We start from the raw sequence: 7,494 nt of genomic DNA on the forward strand, positions 1-7,494 counted from the left end.
ATGGTGACAATTTCCTCATGTACTGCAAGCCTGTCAATGGGAAGAGTGATAGGTACATTCTTTACCATCCTTGTCCACCCAAGGATGAATTAGTCCCATCTATAACATCCCCCAAAACATGCACTTTCCATTTCCACAGTCAGTTTCCAAGTCTGCGTCACAATCATGTCATTTGATAACTACAGCATCTTTCCAACAGGAGAATGTTGTGCAATATCCAGAGAAGACTACTCCGACATGGGTTCAAGACAGTAGCAAGTCTTTATTCGCTGTTCAGAAACTACACTGTGTGTTTGTGATCCAGTGTAGTCCCAAGCCTTTTTCAGGTTGAACTTTCAAGCACTAAAGCCATATCTTAGTTTAACACATCACAGCAAGAACAGTTAGCCAGAATTGGTACTACAGTAGCCTAAGTGAAATGTTAGTACATTTAGGGACTTTTCCAGAGTTAGCTCTTTGTCCCTGTTCTCTCAGGTATGTCTACCTATGTGCTGGATTCTACGGCTTGATTGTTTCTTCCATCATAGTGTCAGATGTGCTAAGTTTACAGGGATTGTTAAATAACCACCTCTTCTGTCCCGCACACTCCTCTTATACCATTTAGGACACAGATTTGTTTTGTAAGAAATAATTGTAAGTTATAGCAAGAAATACTAGAGCTAAAATCTTTAACATTTTCCTGAAAACATTCTACAGAGCAGCCCTACTGAGGAAACACCACTCAGATCACTCTTAGCTAAGAACGACTAGTTGCCGCTATCTTTTTGTGCGCTTGTGAACTTAGTGCAAATGAGCTACTCTGCTTCCCCATCCTTCTGTCCTGATTCTGTCTGATGGATGTCTCTCAAATTCATATGTTAGTTCTTACTGACATTAGTTGGCTACAAAGGAAGTTGACATAGTGGTCAAGTCATAAGGGCTCATAAATAGAATTAGTGAACATTTAACAGAGGCAGGAAGCTTGATGCCTTGTCTCGTTTACCATGTAGGCATGGAATATGCTCTCTGTGAATCTGGAAGTTGTGACCCTCCTTCAGCTGAGGGCTGATTCTTCAGACCCCGCCTTGCCACAGATAGCCACGCCTCTATGCCCACCTCCTGCTAATTGCCACGCCTCTCTCCAAGTCCCAGTTATGCCGGAAGTCCCGCCTCCAGAGACTAAAGAAGTTGCTGATTGGGCCAAGTTGCTGACGAACTTGGGGGAGATGTTTTGCTTTACCTATCTGCTTGTAACAAAGAGAATTGAATGAAAGATGGCAGACTGAAAACACACCATGTGTTAGTCTAATTATTATGAACCCTTCCTGCAGTTCCGCTACTCCAAAATTATTCAGGACCTTGATCCCATTCCAGAGAACCCTTTCATACATGTAGCCGCTGGCGGTTACAGGAAGTGGTTTTAATGATCTTTATATGATCATGTCTTATGTTTGAAATACTCAAAACTCTAGAAATGTAGGAAAGAAAAGTCTTCAACCCACAAAGATCTTAGTTTATAGTATACTTTCTTAATCACTTCAAATGTCTTCCTTTCTATAAAATCAAACTTAAATGATGCCCATTAAGAGCTATGAAATGAAGTGAAACAAGAGATTAGCAGATAAAAATTTAGTAGTATTTCCCAATAAGTTCAAGTTTTGAAATTTTATCTAGCATGCACTAAAAAGGAGCTTTCTCATTTCTCATACTTATTTTATAAAGTGTATAAGTTGGAAAGGGCATTAATGTGTTTATTTATTTTGCCTAAAAATTGTCAATCGTTCCTTTATACATAGGAATATTGAAACAGTTTTAAATTATAATCCAGTTAACATTATTTTAGGAGTTGCAACTTTGACAGTTAAAGTTGTTGAAACTTTCAAAACTGTTGGTAAGTTTACAGACAATGAAACACATATACTTACTTAGGCCCTAACACTTAAAAAGACAAAGTTTTAGCTAAGTGAGTACAAACAAAATATAAAGTATTATCTACTTTAAGTAAGCCAACACTGTTATTCACTCCATTGGGAGTGTTTTTTCTCTCCCAGCAGCTATCGATTGAACATGGTGTCTCAGGGGTGAGGCTTTGTGCCCACTCTCCCTTCTCAGTGCTGGAATGTGCCTGGCTCAAAGTTGAACAAGTCTTATGCATGATGTCACAAAAACTGGGAATTCATATGTTCAGACTTACTGTTCTGTTGAAAAAACACCTTTGCTTACATGAAGTCATCCATCAACTACAATTTTTAAAATCTTTCCACCTCCTCTACACATAGATCCATGAGCATTTGGGTAGAGTGTCATAAAGATATTACATTCAAGCCTAAGGACTCTAGAGTCTCCCATTCTTTGACATTGTCTAATGGGACAAGAAGTCTCCAGGTGAGCTACCATCTACTGTAAGAAATATCTCTGGTAAATGCTGAGTGATGAACAGATCTTTGAGTATAGCAATATGCCATGAGGAGTCATTTTACTGCTGTCATTTAGTGGAATAGTAGTAAGTCCCCCACCCAGGGCACATGACCCATCTAGTCTCAGGTTCTTGGCCTTCCTGACACTATCAGGTATTGATGGGTTTCATCTCATGGATTGGGCCTATAATCAAAACATGATGGTTAGTCACACAACATTAATACAGTTCTTACATTAGTGGAATATTGTTCAGACAGGCAGTTATTGTAGCTTGCAGGTTTTGTGCCTGGTTGAAAATGATAACCACTTTCCTTCTCTAGTATCATATATAATACTTCTCCAATTATGGATGCTAATCAGTAGGTGTGAGCTTTCAGTTGAGTTTCAGATTGATTTCCTTATGTTCTATGATGTAAGTGTGCACGGGGTGACTTCAGCAGTAGGATCTTACCATAAGGTTGTAGAGGTTAACAAAAACTATTAGCATCAGTATGTAATCTTTGGGGTGGTTTATAAATCATGTTGACCTATAACTAAAAAATTGCATAACACATTTTTTTGTGTTGGGTGATTAATTTGGTAGCATATGATGTCTAGTTGGAGTATTCTCTTCCTCATTATAGGTAACTCCATTTAAATTTATTTTTACATGTGCATGTATGAGCATGAGCACATACACACACACACACACACACAGGCACACACACACACACATCACACACACACACACACACACAGGCACACACACACATCACACACACACACACACACACATACACACACACCAAGTCTACAGTAGTAAGTTCCCATATTTCCAAAGATCTTTAATGTTATTTATTCTTCCCTATATACTCTACTCTACCCTATCCCCCCATTCTCCATCCTGTTCATCCTCCTGTTTCTATTTCTCCTTTGAATACACTTTAACTCCCTAAACTCAGATGTTGAAAGGACACTGTTATGCCCACACACATGTGTACTCTATCTACATGACTTGTATACATTATGTCTGACATATTTATATTTTGAAATATTGTTTCAAAATGAGTCAGGAAGCTAAGTGCTGAATGTTGGGTTAGTATGTTACCTTCAAATATTTAAAATTGAACCTGACAGTCAGCAGGATGTCAGGTAAGGCTGAAAAAGGAAGAAAATGAGTGCTATGGACAGCAGCAAGACATCCATTTTCTACAGGCACCCGCAGAGATAATATGGTGTGCTCAGGCTTCGGCTGTAGTCTTTGTCTTTTGATTGCTTTACTCATCACCAGCAAATATCAGCTTTTAACAGAAGCACTTGTATATGGAATCAATGCAATTTAGCCTGGATGGGCTGACCCCTGCTCTGTAATGAAGGCTGACTTTCCAACTTACCTAGGGATAAATCTATGGTTCATAAGTCAATATCTCTTTTTATACTAATTTGAAAAAAGATAAAGCCAGTCAACATTCCAGCATAGAAAGGAGCCATGCTCATCAGCTCCTACTGCTAGATGAGGAGGTATTGAAAGCTGATGGATACCTGGGAAAGAGAGTCAGTTTTCTTTAAGGGTGTGGACTCCAGCACATTAACCATTGTTAAAGAATGCCCTATGGATGCCCTGTAGCCATGTATATATTGGGAGCACAAATGGAACTCAATAGGTTATTTAAAAAAGTGGACATGAAGTTACAGGTAGCCGTGGAGGCTGGAAAGAGGAGGAGTTGTTGGAGAAGTGACATGTGAATATAATGAAAGGACTTTGTATGCATCTGTGTCATTCTCAAAGAATTAACAAAAATATTATCATTTAAAAAGTACTGTCCTTAAATTAAACTTGGATATGTGAAAATTGTATTTGAAACATAGTAAGCATTTTGGCTTTATCAGCTTTTCTGATAAAAATAATTTTAAAGTAATATTTTTTAAAAAATACAAAATTTTTCTATAGGAAACAGAAAAATTCTATACATTTACTATATAGTCTACTTTTAACACCTGGGAATATACCATAAATAATTTTACAACTTAGTGAATGTCTTTCAAAGAATACCATTACATCACATTAAAATAAATAAAATAATTAATCAATTTTATTGAATAATCCATATGTTGCTAGTAGAACGTGTTTGCTATTGAATGTAGCACATGATAGTGAAGTATCAGTGATATATGCAAGCATTTACATGAAGAGAGATACCTTAGGTCACACCTGAGAATTGTTGTTTACCTCCCAACAATGAGAGGTTGGAAAGGCAGAGGTGGGTCATTAGTAAAGAGTGCAGCATCTCTCAGCTATGATCCTGTAAAATGAGCTTTAGTCATGGGAGACAAAAGAGTAGCATTTCACTTAATTATTTTGAGCTTCAATTTCTCCCTGTGTACAATAGAGATGATAATACTAGGACAATTTACTTATAGTATTGTACTGAAGAAAGTAGAAAGGTTCTAATAAAAAGGTAGCATGAAATACAGAATAATCTAAAAGAGAGAGCTGTTACATGGTTCTGTACTACTGTGATACAAAACAAACAAACAAACATTCTCTGATTATAAAGTTAGGTTACTCTTTTCTATCCTGAATATAGTTTCTAGAAGCCTCCTGTAGTCTCCAACAGAGAAAGGTGAAGGTTGTTGAGGCTATGGATACGTTGCTGAAAAAACGAAGAAGGGGAAGAAACAGGGAGAAGCAAGCAGAGGTAGAGAAACTGTTCCATGGTTAGTCACTGAAACCCCCGTGTCCCCTCTTGTCTTGTACACTTAACAAGCGTCTGTGACTTCTTAGGCATTTTAATTTTCGAAGCACTGAAAGGACCTAAGGCAACAGGATGAAATAGTCTAAACAGGTGAGAAAATTTAATCTCCATCTTTATTCAAAGAAATTAATGGAAAACTGCCCTCTTGCCAAACCTATTAGCACCTGACAATGAAGCTGTTAGCAGAGGCCCAACAGTTGATTATTCTCCTGTGAGGGGAACAACCTGCTGACATTTCACTTTCAGGCCGAGCATGATTAACCTTTCACTTAAAATTCGACCTTGCAAGGCTGAGCTATTCGAAGCTACCTGATAGGGTAGACAGTTGGATATACAGCTCTAGAGTCATGAACAGGAAAATACAAAAAGTGAGTCTGTCTAGACGTGGACATTTGAAGCTAGTCCAATCAAGAAGAAAATTACTGTAAGCTGGATAATGACCTTGCAAAGGAATCAGACAGCACCAAGGTTGATTTAAAAAAAAATACATAAAGCCAGAGAAGCCAGTCAAGACATAAGCTATGTATATACATTCTTTCTGAACAGCAAACTGTTTTTGAGATTGTAATAAAACACTTATGCCATCTCTTTCCTCTTTCAATATAACCTTTCTCATTCTGCTTCAGATTATAGCTTCTTCATTCTATTGGTTATTTTATGCATATGTATGTACATATGTATATATACTACATACACTGGTCAGCCAAATGGTGCACTCTCCCTTGGGAAGATAACTTGTCCTAACCCCAGCATTCCTCGGTTCCTAAAGTTCTCAGTGTAGATTTAAAGTCTTGTGAAGCCATCCCATTTGCAATGTCCATTGGTGTCATCATTGTTCAGCTCATGCTTAGAACATCATATTGGTGAGACTTTATGGTTGAAGTTTTGAAACATAGTAAGAGCCAGAGGACCAAGGGGCTTCCTGTGAGATTGTATCTTCAAGCAGCAGTATTTTTCCATTTTTTATTTTATTTAATCTTTTTTTTTATAGTCCAGACTTTATCCCCCTCGAGTTCCCCCTCTGACTATTCCACACCTTATACCTCCTCCTCCTGTCTCCACTAGGATGTCCCCACTCCCACCCACACCACACCAGACCTCCCCACTTCCTGGGGCCTCCAGTCTCTTGAAGGTTAGGTGCATCCTCTCTGACTGAGTCCAGACCCAGCAGTCCTCAGCTGTATATGTGTTGGGAGCCTCATATCAGCTGGTGTATGCTGCCTGGTTGGTGGCTCAGTGTCTGAGAGATCTCAGGGATCCAGGTCAGTTGAGACTGCTGGTCGTCCTATTGGGTCAACTTCCTCCTCAGATTCTCCCAACTTTTGCCAAATTCAACTAGCAGGGTCACCAATTTATGTCCATTGGTTGGGCGTAAATATCTGCACTTGACTCTTTCAGTTGCTTGTTGGGCCTTTTGGAGGACAGTCATGCTAAGCTCCTGTATGTAAGTACACCATAGCATCAGTAATAGTGTCAGGCCTTGGGGCCTCTCCTCCAGCTGGATTACAATTTGGACCTGTCTCTGGACATTCTTTTTTTCAGGGTCTTCTCCATTTTTGTCCCTGCAGTTCTTTCAGGCAGGAGCAATTATGGGTCAGAGTTTTTGACTGTGGGATGACAATCCCATCCCTCACTTGATGTCTTGTCTTTCTGCTAGAGGTGGGCTCTACAAGTTCCCTCTCTCCACTGTAGAGCATTTCATCTAAGATCTCTCCCTTTGAGTTCTGAAAGTCTCTCATCTCCCAGGTCTCTGGTACAGTCTAAAGGGTCCCCAACTTTGACTTCTTGAGGTTGCCTGTTTCCATTCTTTCTGCTAGCCCTCAGGGCTTCAGTCCTGTTCCCCCCACACAATACCTGATCATGTTCCCCTCTTCCCCTCCCTGTCCCTTTTCCCACCTAAGTCCCTCCCTCCCTCCCCCTCCTGTGATTTCTTTCTTCTCTCTTCCAAGTGGTGTTGAGGCATCCTCACTTGGGCCCTTCAGCTTGTTAATTTTTTGAGTTCTGCGGATTACATCCTGGACATTCTGTACTTTTCTGGCTAATATCCACTCATTAGCGAGTACATACCGTGCATGTCCTTTGGGTCTGAGTTACTTTACTCAGGATGATATTTTATAGTTCCATCCATTTGCCTTCAAAACTCATATGAAATACTCAAATATGTCCTCATTTTAAATAACTGAGTAGTATTCTGTTGTGTAAATGAACCACATTTTCTGAATCCATTCTTCTGTTGTGGGACATCTTGTTGCTATCTCAAACAAGGCTGCTATGAAGAGTAAGCCCTATGTTCTGTGAAGGTCAAGGACCTGGAACTGAAAATATTATCTCAAGATAGAGACAGATTATTCACACATAGGGA

The sequence above is a fragment of the Mastomys coucha genome, unplaced genomic scaffold, assembly GCF_008632895.1.
Source record: "Mastomys coucha isolate ucsf_1 unplaced genomic scaffold, UCSF_Mcou_1 pScaffold21, whole genome shotgun sequence".
Lineage (NCBI taxonomy): Eukaryota > Metazoa > Chordata > Mammalia > Rodentia > Muridae > Mastomys > Mastomys coucha.